At 36.6% G+C, this 23372-nt stretch overlaps 1 long non-coding RNA gene across 1 annotated transcript; it reads right to left on the bottom strand.

The window, feature by feature from the left end:
- Nucleotides 1-19720: 19720 nt before the first annotated feature.
- LOC142622838 (uncharacterized) lies at nucleotides 19721-21714 on the bottom strand. Its single transcript, XR_012841968.1, has 3 exons — nucleotides 21600-21714; nucleotides 20986-21037; nucleotides 19721-19931 (listed from the first exon to the last, which is right to left on the bottom strand). It is a non-coding gene; the product is annotated as an uncharacterized LOC142622838 (long non-coding RNA).
- Nucleotides 21715-23372: the final 1658 nt, after the last annotated feature.

Here is a 23372-nt window from a genome sequence, read left to right as displayed (position 1 = left end):
GATTACGGCTCGGTTGATTTTACTCTAACTTAAATTAAGTGCGGAATAGAGTGAATGCGAGTGAAAAAACAATAAAACTACTCTAAGCCATATTCATCATATACCAGCAGTAAAATGAAAGCTAAAAAAGTAGGGAAGAGAAATACAAACATAGGATAACACGCCGATGTGTTATCGAAAAGGAAACCGAAGAACTCGACGAAAAACCTCTCCGCCGCTCTTCAAGCGGTAAATCGATCCACTAGACAATAAGTTGGGATACACGAATAGTAAGAGACTGATGGAAATATGCATATGCGTAGCGGAAAAACAACAGATCTACTTCATTCATATAAGTTAACATGTATTATATAAGTTTCAGAATTTAAGAACAAGAGAGTATACCTTGAAGCGATGAATTTCAAAACCGAAGATCAAAAGCACTTGGGAACACTTTCAATCTTCACTCTAATTCCACTAACACCCAAGATGTGTGGTCTCTCAATCAGTTCCAAAAGGAGAAAATGTCAAAGTGTCTAACACTTCCATGCACCACTTCACAATAGTGTTCTTATAAAATTCTCTACAGAAAATTCTGTGTGTATCTCCCTTTGTGTCTAATCAATTATCTAATTGGGCTGGCCTTTTAGGCCTTTCCAATTGGACTTAAGTGTGTGGCTTGGAGTGGGACCAAAAGGGACCAATAAGACACTAGCTCCAATGGGCCTTGGGCTTTTCTGTCAACTCTTGACAAGTCCAAAGTTACCATTAACTATATTTAATACCACTATATAAATATAGTTTCACTCTAGGACTTATCTATAAATTATATCCCAAAACTTTATTGTACATGCGACCCCTTCATAAAATATTCGTAGTAACACATAGTCATGAATGTAGACTGCCACTTTGTAAATTACTACATCTTATCCTTGAGTACCCGGTTTAATCCTTTAAGTTATTCATCATATATTTATGAAATCCAATTTTATAAATATATACTTTAGTAACTATTTACTAAAGTAGTTAGGCTTAACATTCTGAATAACAAACCCATTAAACTTATCTCAAGGGAATATCTTGTATCTCCGTTAAGAGACTATGAATTCCATCTTGAGAATATATGTTCCATCAACATTAAATGTGGTTGCCCAACATACTGAGGTTTTGACTGTTACTCTAGATCTCACTCCTGATCTATCAAAGCAACTTACACCTCATGATCAAGTCCATTATTCTCTCAAGATTAAGAGTTCATGCAAATATAAGTCGTGAGTTTATTATTCATTTGACAGTCGTTAGGAGAATAATAAATCTCACACCGGTCGTGTTCAATATGTTTTAACTCTTAAAACATATCAATATATCAACTAGAAATCTCTATTTCCATGATCAAGACAAATCATCTTAGTTGATATGTTATAGTCTTTGCAGATGAAATGCCCAATTTTCATCACTGACTACGAACTACATTTTGAGTTTACAAAGAACTTGTGATTTATATCTTCTGTGACTTTTCACATAAATCACATACTATGCATCTCATGGACTATATGATAATGTTCCAATATTCATGTTACCATTATTTTAGACAATAGCAAAACAACTTTATTAAACACAACATTAAGTCATACATAATAAAAATACATAAAATCATACAATAGGATTTAAGGACACTAATCCTAACAATCTCCCACTTGGCCTAAAGACTATTGTGCACTAATCTAACTCCCATCTTCTCCAAATGTGACTCGAAAGTCCTTTGGGGCAAGGCTTTTGTAAAGGGATCCGTTAGATTCTTTGCACCATCAATCTTTGCTACAACCACATCTCCACGAGCAACAATGTCTCGAATGATGTGATATTTTCTCTCTATGTGCTTTCCTTTCTTGTGATTCCTTGGATCCTTGGGTTGTGCAACTGCTCCACTATTGTCGTAGAACAATGTAATGGAAACTTGCTCAATTCTCATAACACCAAGATCATAAAGGACTTTCTTGAGCCAAACAGCCTCCTTTGCTGCTTCACAAGCAACAACATACTCAGCTTCCATGGTGGAGTCCGCAATACAAGATTGGTTAACACTCCTCCAACTTATTGCTCCACCTCCCAAGGTGAAAACACATCCCGACGTGGATTTTCTGAAATCTAGATCCGACTGAAAATTCGAATCTGTATAGCCAATGATAATCAAATCCTCACAACGATAAACAAGCATATTATCTCTTGTTCTTCGTAGATACTTGAGGATATGCTTTACAGCTTGCCAATGTTTTGGTCCTGGATTTGATTGATATCGGTTGACCATGCCAACTGAATAACAAATATCCGATCTAGTACAAAGCATGTCATACATGAGACTTCCCACAGCAGAAGCATAGGGAACTTGTCTCATCATATTTTCCTCCTCTTGAGTTTTAGGCCTTTGGTCATCAGACAGAGGAACTCCATGTCTAAAAGGAAGTAATCCTTTCTTGGAGTTTTGCATGTTAAACCGTTCTAGAACCTTATCTATATATCTAGCTTGTGACAAACCTAACATCCTATTCTTTCGATCTCGCCAAAGCTTGATCCCTAGAATATAGTTAGCTTCGCCCAAGTCCTTCATATCAAATTGGCTTGACAACCAAACTTTAACCGATGACATTACTCCTACATCATTTCCAATGAGTAGAATGTCATCAACATAAAGCACTAGGAACATTACTACTTTGTCTTGATGTTTTTTATACACACATGGTTCATCAAGATTTTGTTCAAAACCAAATGATTTGATTGCCTGATCAAATCTGATGTTCCATGACCTAGATGCTTATTTAAGTCCATAAATGGACCTTTTCAACTTGCATATCATATGCTCTTGGTTCTTTGTTATGAAACCTTCTGGTTGCAACATGTAGATTTCTTCTTCAAGATTGCCATTAAGAAATGCAGTCTTGACATCCATTTGCAAAATAGAATGTTTAGTGGGTATTTTGCGGGAAGGTCTTACCCGTGAGATACTCGTGAAAACCGGTTGTCACCAGATAATCATGACTCTTCGCATTCCAATCATGTGCTCTTCACGTGGCTTACTTCGTAGGAAGTTTACTTGCAAGATACTCGCGAAAACCACTCCTTCTTTAATGCAAGCTTAATTCTTCACACTCTCTCTCACATACACCCCATACAATGAAATTCCACATAAACTATAGGGTGAACATGATTGAACAAAATTACAATCAAATTTGACATAGAATTAAAGCCAACACAAAATAGTTGTAAATAAAAACTTTACAATGGACGTCCCTCAGGACGTAATGAGACTTATCTAGAGTCAAGCACCTTAAATAGGTCTAAGAGAAACCCCTTTTATATAACACCTCATCCATAAGGACAAAGTTCACTACTCTTACCCTTAGCTTCCTTGCTTCTTCTTTATCTTATGAGAGGATTCCATCATTTAGATAATACATACTAGGGTGGTCCAGTTGATTACTCCATCCACCTGATTCACTTCCAAAATGTCTGTACTTGAGATGTACTGGACTTTAACTTGATCACCTATTATTTCATCTATAGATGCTGACTTGGCTAAGATGTTGGCTTCTATATTTTCCTCCTTTGGTATTTGTTGAAATTAGGTCGTTGTGAAGCTTTTGATGCATTGCCTAACTTGTTCGGATTAGTGCCCTTAAATCATATTGTATGATGCTATGTATGTTATTATGTCTGACATTATGTATGACTTAATGTTGTGTTTAATAAAGTTGTTTTATTATAATCTAAAAATAATGGTAACATGAATATTGAGACATTATCATATAGTCCATGAGATGCATCGTATGTGATTTATGTGATTTAGTCACTGAAGATATAAATCACAAGTTCCTTGCAAATTCAAAATGTAGTTCGTAGTCGGTGATGAAAATTGGGCATTTCATCTGCAAAGACTATAACATATCAACTAAGATGATTTGTCTTGATCATAGAAATAAAGATTTCTAGTTGGTATGTTGATATGTTTTAAGAGTTAAAACATATTGAACAGGACCGTATGAGATTTATTATTCTCTTAACGACTGTCAAATGAATAATAAACTCACGACTTATATTTGCATGAACTCTTAATCTTGAGAGAATAAAGGACTTGATCATGAGGTGTAGGTTGCTTTGATATATCAGGAGTGAGATCTAGCATAACGGCCAAAATTTCAGTATGTTGGGCAACCACATTTAGTGTTAATGGAACATATATTCTCAAGATGGAATTCATAGTCTCTTAACGGAGATACAAAATATTGCCTTGAGATAAGTTTAATGAGATTGTTATTCAGAGAGTTAGGCCTAACTACTTTAGTAAGAAGTTACTAAAGTATATATATTTATGGAATTTGATTTCATAAATATGTAATGAATAACTTTAAAGTATTAAACCGGGTACTCAAGGAATTAAGATGTAGTAATCTACAAAGTGACAGTCTTCTTTCATGACTTTATATTACTACGAATATTTTATAAAGGGGTTGCATGTACAATAAAGTCTTGGGATATAATTTATAGATAAAGCCTAGAGTGCAACTATATTTATATAGTGGTATTAAATATAGTTAATGGTAACTTTAGACTTTTCAAGAGTTGACAAAAAAGCCCAACGCCCATTGGAGTTAGTGTCTTATTGGTCCCTTTTGGTCCCTCTCCAAGCCACACACTTAAGCCCAATTGGAAAGGTCTAAAAGGCCAGCCCAATTAGATAATCGGTTAGACACAAAAGGAGAAACATACAGAATTTTCTGTAGAGAATTAAGTTAGAACACTATTGTGAAGTGGTGCATGTTAGTGTTAGACACTTTGACCATTTTCCCTTTGGAACTGATTAAGAGACCACACATCTTGGGCGTTAGTGGAATTGGAGTGAAGATTAAAAGTGTTCCCAAGCGATTTTGATCTTTGAATTTGAAATTCACCACTCCAAGGTACACTCTCTTGTTCTTAAATTCTGAAACTTATATAACACATGTTAACTTTTATGCATGAAGTAGATCCGTTATCTTTCCGCTGCGCACATGCACCATATTTCCATCAAATGGTATCAGAGCAGTCTTCATTTCATATCTATTTAACATGTTTTGAGTTTTAGAATTGTTGGCAATGGTTTCATGTTGTTAGAAATTAGTTTTCTGCATGGATGTTGAAATTATTGTTTTTTTGATAAAAACTGATATTGATGTTATAATGTTGTTTAATTTTTAGTTTAAGTATGTTAAACTGAACTTTAAGGCTATAGCATCAATGTAATTCAGTTTTGATATCAATTTATGTTCATTATGATCGTATGTTGGTTGTTTTGTACATGAAAACGTAAAAAAACTGTCTTAGAAAAATTCTGAAAAATTCAAAATTCGCGACGCTCGATCGATCGAGGATCTATCGAGCATCTATCGAGCTGACAGAAGATCTCTCGATCGATCGAGGATCTATCGAGAATCAATCAAGCTTTGTAGAACTTATTCTCGATCGATCGAGAATCTGTCGTCGATTGATCGAGGATTGTGGATTCAGAATTTTTCTTAAGTGTTTTTACATATATAAAGAGCAAGGCAATGTGTAATTAGTTTATGCATGTTTGAAATTTAAAAACCTTTATTTTAAAATATCTAGTGGGAGAGAGATACAAAGGTTGGATCTCACGGCCTCTATTGACAGTTTATAGTAGTGTGATTAAGCACCTCGCCTTGGCGTATATGCCTTGCTCCCTTCGGAGGGTGTTTAATTCATGGTACTACAGGTTAAACTTCTTAATGATGAATAATATGTGTTTTTACATTAAGAACGACCATGCTACCGTGGAGTTACTCAATGACTCACATAGAATTCAGTCAATGGTGTACACTAGACTAAGTTTAATGTTAACCTCCCTTCGGAGTTATGTCATTATTACTTATAGGCTAAAAGAAAAATGACATATTATTAGTGTTTGATAAGAGTTATCATGATATCACTAATAATGAGAATAGTTCTCAATCAATCATAGTATTTATAATTTACTTGCTTCCAAGGAATTTTAAACATGGGATTGGGTTGTCGTTGCATATATTATTTTATGGTTTTATTAAGGTTCCATACTATATGTTTATATGCTAAATTGATAATGTCCAGTTTACCTATTATATTTATGTTTATTATTTTCAGATTTGAACATGGCATCATTTAGCCCACTTGTTTCTATTCTTAATCAAAACAAACTGACTGGATCCAACTATATTGACTAGAAAAGAAATTTGGACATTGTTTTAACAGCTAAAGAGCACAAATATGTGCTTACTCAACCATGTCTTAGCTTTTCTTCATTAGATGCTCCTTCTGAGGAAAAACAACGATATGATTGTTGGCAGAAATCTAATGAGATGACCAAGTGCTATATCCTAGCATCTATCTCAAATGTTCTACAGCATCAAATGCATGATGTAGAACTAGCTTCGGATATTATGCATAGTCTGAAGGAGATGTTTGGTGAGCAAGGCCGTTGAGCAAGGCAAGAAACCGTGAGGAAAATTTATAATACCAAAATGGCTGAAGGTACTTCAGTTAGAGAGCATTGTCTTACAATGATCTCTAATCTGAATACATTAGAGGTTTTAGGTGTCGAAATTGATGGAGAATCCCAAGTGGATATGATACTTTAGTCACTACCAGAATCATCCAAGGAATTCAGACTGAATTATAATATGAACAAAAAGGTTTATTCCTTGTTTGAATTAATGAATGAATTAGTGGCAGCGAAAGGCATCCTTGGTACTTCTAGTGTAGAAGCCAATGTGGGTGAAGCTTCTACTTCTTAACCCAAGTCGAAAGGCAAGGGTAAGAAGAAGAAGAAGGACTTCACTAAGTAAGATTGTAAACAAATTGCCTTAGGGGTTGCCGATAAAGGAAAAAAGCTCAAAGGAAAGTGTTTCCATTATGGTGAGGAAGGACATTGGAAGAGAAATTGTCCAAAGTTTAAGGCTGCCAAGAACAAGGGTATGAAAACTTCCTTTCTTCTTGAAATATGTTTGGTACAAAATCCCACGGATTCCTGGTGTGTGGATTCAGGTTGTACTAATCATATTTGCAATTCTTTGCAGGGGTTTCAGGAGACTAGAAAGCTGAGTGAAGGGGAATTGTTTCTTACTTTGGCTGATGGGAGCAGAATTCCGGTTGAAGCTGTTGGTATTGTTAATTTGTGTTTTGAGTCTAGGGTTTTAATATTGCAAGACTATCTGTTTGTACCTAATGTTCGTAGGAATTTAATTTTTGCAACTTATTTGGGTAAACATGGGTATTGTATTATCCTAAAAGACAATGTTGTAATAAAGAAGGATAAAATTTTTATCTGTTCTAGCAATATTGTGGATGGTCTTTATATTTTAACTCCTGATAAGCATGAATTACATAATTCTGAATTAGATGATAGCTCTCATGTAAAATCATTAAAGAGAAAGTTTCCTTCTAGTGATGCATATCTTTGGCACTTACGTTTAGGTCATATTAATTTAAATAGGATTCAAAGATTGATCAAAGATGGACTCTTAGAGCCCATGGAATTTGATGAATTTCCAGTCTGTGAATCTTGTTTGGTAGGTAAAATGACCAAACGACCTTTTAATGCAAAAGGTAGAAGAGCCAAAGAGTTGCTTGAATTAGTTCATACAGATGTATGTGGTCCTATGTCAACCCAAGCAAAAGGAGGTTATGAGTATTTCATCACTTTCACGGATGATTACTCAAAATATGGTTATGTACCTAATGAGACAAAAGTCCGAAGCCTTTGAAAAGTTCAAAGAGTGTAGGGATGAAGTGGAGAATAAATTAGGCAAACGCATAAAGGCCATTCGATCTGGTCGAGGTGGCGAATATCTTCTTGGGGATTTCAAGGATTACCTAATTCAAAATGAGATTGTATCCCAATTGACTGCACCTGGAACTCCTCAACAAAATGGTAAAGCGGAGAGAAGGAATATGACTCTTTTGGAAATGGTTAGGTCCATGATGAGTTATTCAACTTTACCAATTTCTTTTTGGGGGTATGCCTTAGATACAACATTACATCTTTTGAATTTAGTTCTATCAAAATCTGTTCCCAAAACACCCATGGAATTGTGGAGTGGGCGTAAGCCTAGTACGAGGTATCTCCACATTTGGGGTTGTCTAGCACCTGTGCTAAAGGGGAAGCCTGATAAATTGGAACCAAAATCAAAAGTATGTTTGCTTGTGGGTTATCCAAAAGAAACTAGGGGTTATTTATTCTATAGTCGAAATGATAACAAAGTTTTTGTTAGTACAAATGCTAGATTTTTGGAAAATGACTATATAAATAATTTTACTCCTAGAAGTAGAGTTGTATTGGCTGAAATGAATGAATCTGTTAATCAACAACCGTTGGATAAAACTAGGGATGATGTGATTGTATTAGATATACCACAAGATACTACTTATGAGATGTCTAGTACACATGAGCCTCGTCGTAGTGGGAGAATTGTTCGGCCCCCTGTGAGATTCATAGGTTTGGGAGAAACTTATGAAGCTATCTCTGAAGAGGCTCAATCGGATCCCTACACTTATGATGAAGCGATAAATGATATAGATGTACATCATTGGGTCCAAGCTATGAATTCTGAATTGGATTCTATGTATTCCAATCATGTGTGGGATCTTGTAGAGGCGCTTAACGGCATTAAACCTATTGGTTGCAAATGGGTTTACAAGAGGAAGAGAGGGATAGATGGAAATGTTGAAACCTTTAAAGCAAGACTAGTGGCGAAAAAGTATACACAAAAAGAAGGCATTGACTATGATGAAACTTTTTCGCCAGTAGCCATGCTTAAATCTATCAGAATTCTTTTATCCATTGCTGCTCATTATGATTATGAGATTTGACAAATGGATGTCAAGACTGCATTTCTTAATGGCAATCTTGAAGAAGAAATCTATATGTTGCAACCAGAAGGTTTCATAGCAAAGAACCAAGAGCATATGGTATGCAAATTGAAAAAGTCCATTTATGGACTTAAGCAAGCATTTAGGTCATGGAACATCAGATTTGATCAGGCAATCAAATCATTTGGTTTTGAACAAAATCTTGATGAATCATGTGTGTACAAGAGACATCAAGACAAAGTAGTAATGTTCCTAGTGCTTTATGTTGATGACATTCTACTCATTGGAAATGATGTAGGAGTAATGTCATCGGTTAAAGTTTGGTTGTCAAGCCAATTTGATATAAAAGACTTGGGTGAAGCTAACTATATTCTAGGGATCAAGCTTTGGCGAGATCGAAATAATAGGATGTTAGGTTTGTCACAAGCTGGATATATAGATAAGGTTCTAGAACGGTTTAGCATGTAAAACTCCAAGAAAGGTTTACTTCCTTTTAGACATGGAGTTCCTTTATCTGATGACCAAAGGCCTAAACTCAAGAGGAAGAAAACATGATAAGACAAGTTCCCTATGCTTCTGCTGTGGGAAGTCTCATGTATGCCATGCTTTGCACTAAACTGGATATTTGTTATTCAGTTGGCATAGTTAGCCGATATCAATCAAATCCAGGACCAAAACATTGGCAAGCTGTAAAGCATATTCTCAAGTATCTACGGAGAATGAGAGATTATATGCTTGTTTACCGTTGTGAGGATTTGATTCTCATTGGCTATACAGATTCAAATTTTCAGTCGGGTCTAGATTTTAGAAAATCCACGTTGGGATGTGTTTTCACCTTGGGAGGTGGAGCCATAAGTTAGAGGAGTGTTAAGCAATCTTGTATTGCTGACTCCACCATGGAAGCCGAGTATGTTGCTGCTTATGAAGCAGCAAAAGAGGCTGTTTGGCTCAAGAAATTCCTTTTTGATCTTGGTGTTATGAGAATTGAGCAAGTTCCTATTACATTGTTCTGCGACAATAATGGAGTGGTTGCACAATCCAAAGATCCAAGGAATCACAAGAAAGGAAAGCACATTGAGAGAAAGTATCACATCATTCGAGACGTTGTTGCTCGTGGAGATGTGGTTGTAGCAAAGATTGATGGTGCAAAGAATCTAGCGGATCCCTTTACCAAAGCCTTGCCCCAAAGGACTTTCGAGTCTCATTTGGAGGAGATGGGAGTTAGATTAGTGCACAATAGTCTTTAGGGCAAGTGGGAGATTGTTAAGATTAGTGCCCATAAATCCTATGGTATGATGCTATGTATGTTATTATGTATGACATTATGTATGACTTAATGTTGTATTTAATAAAATTATTTTATTATTATCTAAAAATAATGGTAACATGAATATTGGGTCATTATCATATAGTCCATGAGATGTATTGTATGTGATTTAGTCACAGAAGATGTAAATCACAAGTTCCTTATAAACTCAAAATGTAGTTCGTAGTCGGTGATGAAAATTGAGCATTTCATCTGCGAAGACTATAACATATCAACTAAAATGATTTGTTTTGATCATGGAAATGGAGATTTCTAGTTGGTATGTTGATATGTTTTAAGAGATAAAACATATTGAACAGGACCGTGTGAGATTTATTATTCTCTTAATGACTGTCAAATGAATAATAAACTCACGACTTATATTTGCATGAATTCTTAATCCTGAGAGAATAATGGACTTGATCATGAGGCATAGGTTGCTTTGATATATCAGGAGTAAGATTTAGAGTAACGGTCAAAACCTCAATATGTTGGGCAACCACATTTAGTGTTGATGGAACATATATTCTCAAGATGGAATTCATAGTCTCTTAACGGAGACACAAAATATTCCCTTGAGATAAGTTTAATGGGATTGTTATTCAGAGAGTTAGGCCTAACCACTTTAGTAAGAAGTTACTAAAGTATATATATTTATGGAATTGGATTTCATTAATATGTAATGAATAACTTTAAAGGATTAAACTGGGTACTCAAGGAATTAAGATGTAGTAATCTACAAAGTGACAGTCTTCTTTCATGACTTTGTATTACTACGAATATTTTATAAAAGGGTTGCATGTACAATAAAGTCTTGGGATATAATTTATAGATAAGGCCTAGAGTGCAACTATATTTATATAGTGGTATTAAATATAGTTAATGGTAACTTTGGACTTGTCAAGAGTTGACAGAAAAGCCCAACGCCCATTAGAGGTAGTGTCTTATTGGTCCCACTCCAAGCCACACACTTAAGCCCAATTGGAAAGGCCCAAAAGGCCAGCCCAATTAGATAATCGGTTAGACACAAAAGGAGAAACATACAGAATTTTCGGTAGAGAATTAAGTTAGAACACTATTGTGAAGTGGTGCATGTTAGTGTTAGATACTTTGACAATTTTCCCTTTGGAACTGATTGAGAGACCACACATTTTGGGCGTTAGTGGAATTGTAGTGAAGATTGAAAGTGTTCCCAAGCGATTTTGATCTTTGATTTTGAAATTCACCGCTCCAAGGTACACTCTCTTATTCTTAAATTCTGAAACTTATATAGTATATGTTAACTTTTATGAATGAAGTAGATCCGTTATTTTTCCGCTGCGCACATGCACCATATTTCCATCATAACTTTGCCCAAGTACTTCTCTGTTCGTCCTTAGCTTTACACTTTCCATTCATTTGGCTTATCACCAATTGTGAGTCTCCCTAGACAATGATTGAATCTGCTCCATGTGATATAGCTAACTCCAAGCCCTAAAGTAGGGCTTCATATCCAGCTTCATTATTGGTTGTCTAGAATTGTAGACAGACGACATATTCCAGATGATCCCCTTCTGGTGATTGTAGCACTCTCCCGATTCCTCCTGCATGTTGTGTGGATGAACCATCCACACGGACAAGCCACTGGTTTGCCCCTAGTCTTCATTCCACTGATCACTAGCAGGAGTGAATTTGGTAATGAATTCTGCAAGGACTTGAGCTTTTATTGATTCTCTTGGTCTATATCGCACATCAAACTCACTAAGTTCTATTGCCCACTAGATCAATTGTCCAACGGCCTCCAAGTTATTCACGGCCTTCTTCAGCGGGTGATCTGTTAGGACATTAATTACATGAGCTTGGAAATAAGGTCTGAGCTTTCTTGCTACTATCACCAATGAAAATGCTAACTTTTCCATTGGTGGATATCGTCCTTTAGCTCCTCTTAAAGCTTTGCTGGTGTAGTAGAAGGCTTCTGTACTTCTCCTTCTTCCTTGATCAAGGCCAAACTCACTACATGAGGGGACACCGTTAGGTAGAGATACAACCCTTCACCTGATTTAGACGAGCTCAACAACGGAGTTGAAACAAGATAAGCCTTTAAGTCTTCAAATGCTTGTTGGCACTTGTGTCACGCCCCAAACCCCAAAGGGTCCAAAGCATCAGAAAGATGTCTTAAGTACCTGTAAATTTTTAAAACTTTTTTTTTTTGACAATTCAATCCACATAAATCCTATTAAGTACCAACATCAAGAATTATCATAATAATTCCATTGAATATACTCTCATTGTAAGTCAGAGCTCTAAGCATTAATTACAAGGACCATTGGCCACAAAAGAATAGAGGTCTGAATAAACAAATACATATCAACAATTTGTCCCATCAGTGGGAATACAATCACAACCACTATAATATACAAAAAATGAGTCAAGCCTATTCTAAGATGTACAACATCAAATACCTCCATCACAAAAATTCAGCCTCCATCAGCAATTAGTCCAACTACTATTAGCCACCAAAAAGCTGTCTCAAAATATTGTTGTCTACTCTAAAAGGTTTATAAAAATAATGGGATGAGACAGAGCCCAGTAAGTAGCATAATTAATGGGGGTGGGGGAAATGCAAGTTTCATCTTCAATAATAATAAAATAACAAGAATGATTAAATAATGAAATACAAAATTTCTCTAAGTAACTACCTTGAAACTATATTCTATAATTTGTGAGCATCAACAATATAATATTGAAAGCCATAATATCTAAAATAAGATAAATTATCACAATAATATACAATACTACCATATAGACCGGTCAGGAGATCCACCCATTCACAACTGGCATGATATTGTCCTCTTTGGTATGCAGACTCTTGGCCCCATGGACTGCAGCCTCACCCATACCCTCAAGGTTTTTCTCTCCCCCCATGGGTAGCAGAGAGAGCGTGTCAAATAGGCCCTTTGTTGCATGTGGTCTCTTGGCCCCATGGACAGTAGTCTCACCCACACACAATCAAGGAACCTCTTCCCCTATGGGCAGCAGGGAAGAACGCGACATCCAAAGTGAAAGGGCACTGACCTAGATTTGATTCCGTTGTCACAAAGACTACAAAAACCAAATCGGGTGATCATCGGGAAATCACACATGGCATGGTGTTAAAACCACATAAAGCTCATAGGTTACATTACTTCCAAATACATAGTTTATATCTAGGAAATTTCAGGAAAACCTTAAATAATCTAACTTCCACAAGGTTTGTAAGGTTTTCAACTTTATTCTTGTCAAAAGATTTTATATCAATTTCCCAATCACAAGACAAGATAAGCATCTCTAGATTTTCTAATAAGCCATAAAGTTCATAATTTCCTTATCAAAGATTAAATAAAAGATGTTCATATTTTCCATGTTAACAATTCAAGCATTTCCCCAATTACAATACCAAATATGATGCATTTTTATATATAATAATATGTAATAGGGTCATAGCACAACAATTTTAAGAAGACATATCCATATATAATTTTCCAAAATGTGTTTGACCCAAAAACATCATTTATGAAATATGGTTATTTTCCAAAAATATCCCATTAAGAAGCTACTTACCTCGCAACCGCAAAATCCTAATTCTCCAAGCTCCAAGGAGATTAGCTAGAACCTAAACAATATCAAGTAAACCTATCACAATTAAGCATAGAGCTTGAAATTGTATCTGGCCACAATTTAGGAATTGCCAAATAAACACTTAATTAGGCAAGCCTAGTATTTAACTTCATCAATAATACTATATACCACTTCCAAAGTCTCTCAACAAATTGATTCACAAGGCAAAAACTCCAATATATAAAGTTAACCCATTTAATATCATCTCCAACATTATGACTAGCTTCCATAAAATTTACACTACAACATTAAGAGACCCATGAAAGCAAAAATCAACATATCCTCCAAGACAAGAAATTTAGAACTTCAACTAACTCCAAATAAACCCAATGACAATGGAAAAATTACATTTACCAACCATCACACATTATAACTTAAAATCCCTAAATTTTCCACCATACATAAACCTCAAGTAGCCATTTTTAGCACAAAATATATATACTCACTCATCAAATAGTTTCACCAACACAAAACCCATACATAAAAACACATAAATATCACTTCTAAGTATCATTGTTCAAGCTTAGATAAAAAAATAACCTCAAGAAAAAGTGTAAAACCCACCAAAAAAATTAGAAATTTTTACCTCAAATAAAATGATGAAGATGCTTAGGGGTTCCTAAGTATTTTTTTCAGTGATCTTGCTGGAAAAATGATAGTGAGATGGTGTGGTTTGGAGTGGAGGCCGGCGGGTGAGCTTGAGGGAGTGAGTGAGTGTGTTTAAGTAAAGAGAAAAGAAAGAAAATAAAAGAAGAAAAGAGAGAGAGCCGGCCAAAAGAGAGAAAAGATAAGAGAAAAAGGAGTGGTGGGGAGTGGGGTTAGGTGGGGGCACATGTGGACCACAAAAAAATTGACCTTTCTCTTTTTTTTTTTTTTTTAAATTTTATTTCCTGGTTTGATTGACTAGGATGCGACATTCTTCCCCTCTTATAAAAATTTCGTCCTCGAAATTTTACGTACCTTGATCCTGAAAAAGGCTTGGGTATCTTGACAACATATCATCTTCACGCTCCTAAGATGCCTCTTTCACCGAATGATTCTTCCAAAGCACCTTTACCCAAGCTATTGTCCTTTTACGTAGCACTTGCTCTTTACCATCCAAAATCTCTACCAGAACTTTTTCATATGAAAAGTCCTCTCTAATCTGAAAGGGCTCATAGCTCAAAACATGTGAAGGGTCAAGAATATGTTTCCTCAACATAAACTCGTGGAAAACATTATGAATTCCTGACAAGGCTGGTGGTAGGGCAATTCTATATGCAACTTCGCCCACTCTCTCCAAGACCTCAAAAGGCCCTACAAACCTAGGGCTTAACTTACCCTTTTTGGCAAATCTCATTACTCCTTTCATAGGTGCAACCCACAGGAAAACTTTATCTCCAATTTCAAGTTCCAAAGCCTTCCTTTTAATGTCATAATAGCTCTTTTGTCTACTTTGGGCTGCTCGTAGTCGATCACGAATCATATTTACCATTTCACAAGTCCTTGAATAATCTCTGGCCCCAAGATTTTTCGTTCTCCCACCTCATCCCAAAAAATTGGGGATCTACACTTTCTCCCATACAAAGCCTCATAAGGTGCTGCTTTAATACTTGATTGGTAACTATTATTGTAAGCAAACTCCACCAAAGGTAAGTGACTAGCCCAACTCCCCTTAAAATCCAAAACACATGCTCTCAACATATCTTCTAGAGTTTGAATAGTCCTTTCAGACTGTCCATCTGTCTGAGGGTGGAAAGCCGTGCTAAAATCCAATCTAGTAACCAAGGCTTTTTGCACACCACCCCAAAAACGAGAAGTAAACCTTGGATTTCTATCTGAAACAATAGAAGTAGGTACTCCATGAAGTCTTACAATCTCATCAACATAGAGCTGAGCTAACTTATCAAGGGAGTAGTTCATCTGAATAGCGAGAAAATGAGTTGATTTTTTCATTCTATCAACAATCACCCAAATAGAATCATGACCCTTAGGAGATCTCGGCAGTCCTGAAACAAAATCCATAGTGATTTTCTCCCACTTCCATTGGGGAATAGGAAGTGGTTGCAACAAACCCGAGGGTCGTTGGTGCAACACCTTAACCTGTTGACAAGTCAAATATTGCTCCACAAAGTGAGCAATCTCTCTTTTCATATTATTCCACCAAAAGTTTTCACGAAGATCATGGTACATCTTTGTACTACCCGGATGTATTGTATATGGGGAATAGTGAGCCTCCTCTAGAATCTCCTTTTTAATCAATGGATCATTTGGCACGCAAAGTCTACTCCCAAATCTCAAAGTTCCATCCTCAAAGATAGAAAATTCAGATTTCTTTCCACTTCGCACCTCATCCATGATTTTCTTTAAATGTGGGTCATCGGCCTGTGACAATTTAATTCTTTCCACCAAAGTTGGTTGAACACTCAAACTAGCCAGGTAGGCCTCAGAATGGCCCATAACAACCTCAATCTCCATCCTTTCAAGATCTTGAATAATTTCCTTTCGAGAGGTTAGCAAAGCAGCTGAAAAACTTGAAGGCTTTCTACTAAGAGCATCAGCTACAACATTAGCCTTACTAGGATGATAGTTAATAAAACAATCATAATCCTTAACCAGTTCCAACAATCTCCGTTGCCTCATATTTAACTCCTTTTGGGTAAAGAAATACTTTAAACTTTTATGATCAGTGAAAATCTCGCATCTTTCCCCATACAAATAATGTCTCCAAATTTTCAAAGCAAAAACAACTGCAGGCAACTCTAAGTCATAAGTGGGGTAATTTTTCTCATAATTTTTCAACTGATGAGAGGCATAAGCCACAACCTTCCCATTTTGCATCAACACACAACCAAGTCCCTTATGAGAAGCATCACTATAAATGACAAAATCCCCTATACCTGAAGGGATAGTTAACACTGGAGCTGTGACCAACCTCCGCTTTAGCTCTTGGAAGCTTTTCTCACATTCTTCCTTCCACTCAAATTTAACATTCTTTCGAGTTAATTGTGTCAAAGGAGCCGCAATGGGGGAAAATCCCTCTGCAAATCTTCTATAGTAACCAGCAAGGCCCAAGAAACTTCTAACCTCACTAACATTTGTAGGCCTATCCCAATTAACTACGGCTTCTATCTTATTAGGATCCATCGTAATTCCATCCTTAGATATTACATGACCTAAGAACACCACTTGATTCAACCAAAATTCACACTTCTTCAACTTAGCATACAACTTCCTTTCTCTTAGAATCTATAAAAAAATCCTCAAGTGTTCTTCATGCTCTTCTTGACTCTTAGAATAAATCAAAATATCATCAATGAACACAATGACAAATCGTTCCAAGTATTCATGAAATACCCTATTCATCAAATCCATAAAAGCAACAGGGGCATTAGTTAATCCAAAAGGCATCACCAAAAATTCATAATGACCATATCTAGTCTGAAAGGCTGTCTTTGGTATATCCTCACCCTTAATCTTCAACTGGTGGTAACCAGAACGAAGATCAATCTTAGAAAAGACTTGTGCTCCTTGCAACTGATCAAATGGGTCATCAATACGAGGCAAAGGATATTTATTCTTAATGGTGACTCTATTAAGCTCACGATAATCAATACATAACCTCATAGACCCATCCTTTTTCTTGACAAATAAAACTGGAGCTCCCTAAGGCGAGGCACTAGGGTGGATAAACCCCTTGTCCAGCAATTCTACCAATTGCTCCTTAAGCTCTTTCAACTCTGTGGGTGCCATTCTATATGGTGCCTTAGAAATAGGTGCAGTACCTGGAAGGAGATCAATAGAGAACTCAATCTCACGATCCGGGGGCAACCCAGGTAGATCATTAGGAAAGACATCCGAAAATTCCCTCACAATGGGAATGTCTCCTATCTCCAATTCTCTACTTTGTAAATCCACTGCACTAGCAAGGAATCCTTGGCATCCCTCTCTAAGCAGGCGGTTTGCTTGTATGCATGATATCACATGAGGCATAAAAAGCAAACACAAAGCCTTAAATAAAAATTCTGGTTCACTTGGAGGCCTAAACACCACCTCTTTCTCAAAACAATGGACACTAGCATGGTAAGAAGCCAACCAATCCATGCCCAAAATGACATCAAAATCATGCATATCTAATAACACCAAATCAGCCAATAACTCTCTACCCTCAATACAAATAATACAAGACTTAAGCACAAGATTAGTCATTAAAGTATCACCAACAGGGGTAGAAACCGATAACTCAAAATCAAGTAGTTCGGGGCTCTTATCATGATTCTTAGCAAATGCACAAGAAATAAAAGAATGCGTAGAACCAGGATCAAAAAGAACTTTAGCAGGTGCAGAGAACAAAGGAAGTATACCTGCCACTACTGTATCCATGGCTTGAGCATCCTGAGTAGTCAAGGCATACACTTTACCTTGCACCTTCTTCCCATTGTCATTACCCTTTGTAACTTGAGATGAGGAAGAGGAACCCGAGCCCTTTGAACTTGGGCAATCTCTAGCAAAGTGTCCGGGTTGCTTACAAACAAAACAAATCTTGACCCCATCACAATTTTGTTCATCATGAAGTTTACCACAACGAGAGCAAGACTTCTTATCACTAGACTGAGGATAGGCACTCTTGCTATGCCTAGAAGATTGTCCTCTATTACCCGAGTTTTTAAAGAATCCTTTCTTATGCCCTTGACCCTTACCATGTTGAGAATTAAAGGGCCCTTGCTTCTTTTCACTCTCCTTGGAATTGGGGTTGTACTTATAATCTTCTTCGAGACTCATTGCCCACTTCACAGCCTCAGTAAAAGTATGCACTCAAAAGGCTATAATGAGAGGGTGAATCCTACCATCAAGGCCTTCTCGAAACTTTTTCACTTTCTTGGACTCATCCGGAATCAAGTAAGGAGCAAAGCAAGAGAGCTTAACAAACTTAGCAGCATACTCCTCCACTGTCATAGCCCCTTGAACCAAATCAAAAAAATTTCTTGCCTTACGGTCCCTCACTACATTGGGGAAGTATGCCCCATTAAAAACTTCCTTAAACTTCTCCCAAGTAATGGGAGTGTCCCTTCCCAACTCTATCCTCAACAATTGCTCAGTGCTTGACCACCATCTCTCAGCAGGACCCTGAAGAGCATATGTGGCATACTCCACCTTCTCAGCATTAGTGCATCTAAGGGCTCTCAGTAATTTTTTAATCTTTAGCAGCCAGTTCTCTCCTGCTATAGGATCAGGTCCCCCATCAAAAGTTGGAGGGTTTTGCTTATTGAACTCCGTAAAAAGGCAACTGTCCCTCCTCCGATCACCACCCTAGACTACTTTAGCAATCCTAGCATAAATCCTATCTGCCACTGCCACCTTATCAATCTCACTACCATCAGGAGTGACAGGTCTCTCACACTCTTGGCATTGCCTATGGCCATGCTCAGGAGCTATAACCTCATCCACATGCCTTACTTTACGTGCTTTCTTTTTAGGAGGCATAGTGTACCAAAGTACTTATACCTATACCCAAGAAACAAGCAAGTAAATCACAAGGCAACATAGAAGGTTAACATAGAAAAGATAGATAAGAAAAAAGAATAGCAGGTGGAAGCTGAAACAAAGGTATAAAATAAAGAATTCATCAACCCCTAATGCTCTGACTTAGATCAAAATCAATTCCTATTTTCAAAAGTCTACAGAATCATAACCTATGCTCTGATACCATAACTGTCACGCCCCAAACCCTAAAGGGTCCAAAGCGTGAGAAATATGTCTCAAGTACCTGTAAATTTTTTTTTTTTTAAACTTTTTTTGACAATTCAATCCACATAAATCCTATTAAGTACCAACATCAAGAATTATCATAATAATTCCATTGAATATACTCTCAACGTAAGTCAGAGCTCTAAGCATTAATTACAAGGACCATTGGCCACAAAAGAATAGAGATCTGAATAAACAATTACATATCAACAGCTTGTCCCATCAGTGGGAACACAATCACAACCACTATAATATACAAAAAATGAGTCAAGCCTATTCTAAGATGTACAACATCAAATACCTCCATCATAAAAGTTCAGCCTCCATTAGCAGTTAGTCCAACTACTATTAGCCACCAAAAAGCTGTCTCAAAATATTGTTGTCTACTCTGAAAGGTTTATAAAAATAATGGGATGAGACAGAGCCCAGTAAGTAGCATAATTAATGGGAGTGGGAGAAATGCAAGTTTCATCTTCAATAATAATAATATGACAAGAATGATTAAATAATGAAATACAAAATTTCTCTAAGTAACTACCTTGAAACTATATACTATAATCTGTGAGCATCAACAATATAATTTCCAAAGCCATAATATCTAACATAAGATAAATTATCACAATAATATACCACACTACCATATAGACCAGTCAAGGGATCCACCCATTCACAACTGGCATGATATTGTCCTTTCTGGTATGTAGACTCTTGGCCCCATGGACAGCAGCCTCACCCATACCCTCAAGGTTTCTCTCTCCCCCCATGGGCAGTAGAGAGAGCGCGTCAAATAGGCCTTTTTTTGCATGTGGTCTCTTGGCCCTATGGACAGCAGCCTCACCCACACACAATCAAGAAACCTCTTCCCCCCATGTGTAGCAGGGAAGAACGTGTCATCCAAAGTGAAAGGGCACTGACCTGGATTTGATTTCGTTGTCACAAAGACTACAAAAACCAAATCGGGTGATCACCGGAAAATCACACATGGCATGGTGTTAAAACCACATAAAGCTCACAGGTTACACGACTTCCAAATACATAGTTTATATCTAGGTAATTTCAGGAAAACCTTAAATAATCTAATTTCCACAAGGTTTGTAAGGTTTTCCACTTCATTCTTGTCAAAAGATTTTATATCAATTTCCCAATCACAAGACAAGAAAAGCATCTCTAGATTTTCTAATAAGCCATAAAGTTCATAATTTCCTTATCAAAGATTAAATAAAAGATGTTCATATTTTCCATGTTCACAATTCAAGCATTTCCCCAAATGCAATACCAAATATGATGCATTTTTATATATAATAATATGTAATAGGGTCACAACACAACAATTTTAAGAAGACATATATCCATATATAATTTTCCAAAATGTGTTTGACCCAAAAACATCATTTATGAAATATGGTTATTTTCCAAAAATATCCCATTAAGAAGCTACTTACCTTGCAACCACAAAATCCTAATTCTCCAAGCTCCAAGGAGATTAGCTAGAACCTAAACAATATCAAGTAAACCTATCACAATTAAGCATAGAGCTTGAAATTGTATCTAGCCACAATCTAGGAATTGCCAAATAAACACTTCCAAAGTCTCTCAACAAATTGATTCACAAGGCAAAAACTCCAATTTATAAAGTTAACCCATTTAATATTATCTCCAACATTATGACTAGCTTCCATAAAATTTACACTACATCATTAAGAGACCCATGAAAGCAAAAATCAACATATCCTCCAAGACAAGAAATTTAGAACTTCAACTAACTCCAAATAAACCTAATGACAATGGAAACATTAAATTTACCAACCATGACACATTATAACTTAAAACCCCTAAATTTTCCACCATACATAAACCTCAAGTTGCCATTTTTAGCACAAAATATATATACCCACTCATCAAATAGTTCCACCAACACAAAACCCATACATAAAAACACATAAATATCACTTCTAATGCTCATAAATCACATGGGTATCTTTATTCAAGCTTAGATAAAAAAAAAATAACCTCAAGAAAAAGTGTAAAACCCATGAAAAAAATTAGAAATTTTTACCTCAAATAAAATTATGAAGATGCTTAGGGGTTCCTAAGTATTTTTCCGGTGATCTTGCCAGAAAAATGATGGTGAGATGGTGTAGTTTGGAGTGGAGGCCGGCGGGTGAGCTTGAGGGAGTGAGTGTGTGTGTGTGTTTAAGTAAAGAGAAAAGAAAGAAAATGAAAGAAGAAGAAGAGAGGGATACGGCCAAAAGAGAGAAAAGATAAGAGAAAAAGGAGTGGTGGGGAGTGGGGTTAGGTGGGGGCACATGTGGACCACAAAAAAACTGACCTTTCTTTCTTTCTTTCTTTTTTAGTTTTAATTTTATTTTATTTCTTGGTCTGATTCACTGGGCGTGACAACTTGTCTATCCACTCAAATAATTTCCTTAATATTTTGAAAAAACAGTAAACACTTGTCAGTAGCTTTTGAAACAAACCTGTTAAAGGCAACTACTTGTCAAGTGAGTCTTTGGATGTCCTTGACATTTTTGGGGGGCTCCATGTTAAAGATCGCTTGGATTTTATTAGGGTTTGCTTTAATTTTTCTTTGTGAAACCGTAAAACCGAGGAATTCCCCTGATGCAACTCCAAAGGCACATTTGCTTGGATTCAGCTTCATCTTGTATCATCTAAGTATGTCAAAAGTTTTTTGAAGGTCATCCAAATGTTGCGTTTCCCTTGCACTTTTGACTAGCATATCGTCCACGTACACTTCAACATTTCACCTAATTTGTGGACGAAACATGTGATTAACTAGTCTCTGATAGGTTGCTCCTGCATTTTTCAGACCAAAGGGCATTACTTTGTAACAAAATAAACCTTGGCTTGTGATGAAAGATGTTTTCTCCTAATCAGCCTTGTCTATCTTAATACGGTTGTAACTTGACTATGCATCCATAAAACTCAGCAGTTGGTGTCCAGCTGTTGAGTCCACTAGCTAGTCAATGCGCGGAAGATGATAGCTATCTTTGGGGCACACCTTGTTTAAATCTATGAAGTCCACGCAGATCCTCCACTTGCCATTAGCTTTTTTGACCATCACTACATTTGCTAGCCAATCAGGGTAATAAACTTCACAAACGAACTCTATAATTACCAACTTTTGAACTTTTTCTTTGTTGGCATAATCCCGTTCTGGGGCAAACACTCTCTTCTTTTAACAGACGGGCTTGTAAAATGGGGACACATTTAAACGATGAGTAATCACACTTGGGTCAATCCCAGGCATGTTTTCATAACTCCAAGTAAAAACATCCATTCTCTTTTTAAGGAATCTAACGAGATCCTACCTTGTCTTCTCTTTCATGCTTGTCCCAATTCTAGTAAACTTCTCAGGGTTACATCTTCCAATACTTCAATTGGTTCAGCCATTATTCTTCTTTCTTCAATGTTCATTGTCTGCATCTGCTTGTCCATGGCCAACATTGCTAAGTGACATTCTCTAGTAGCTAGTTGATCTCCTTGTACTTCCCCAATGCCACACTCTATTGGGAACTTGATAGACAAATGGTAGGTGGACGTTGTGGCCTTCCAACTATTCAAAGTTGGTTGTCCAATGATGGCATTATACGAGGACAAATAGTCCACAACAAAGAAATTCACTTCCTTATTGTTTTGCTGTGGATAAAAGCCAACCACAATTGGTAAGGAGATAATGCCTACTGGTAGAACCTTCATTCATCCAAATCCGATTAACGACACACTCACTAGACGAAACAACTGTTGGAAAATTTGGTTTTGCATCTCATACAAAACACACAGTGGAAGCAACAAACACGGATCTACTTCA

The sequence above is a fragment of the Castanea sativa genome, chromosome 1, assembly GCF_040712315.1.
Source record: "Castanea sativa cultivar Marrone di Chiusa Pesio chromosome 1, ASM4071231v1".
In the NCBI taxonomy this organism is placed as follows: Eukaryota; Viridiplantae; Streptophyta; class Magnoliopsida; order Fagales; family Fagaceae; genus Castanea; species Castanea sativa.
The sequence above is the reverse complement of the archived record's forward strand: the minus strand, read 5'-3'. Positions and strand labels throughout refer to the sequence as shown.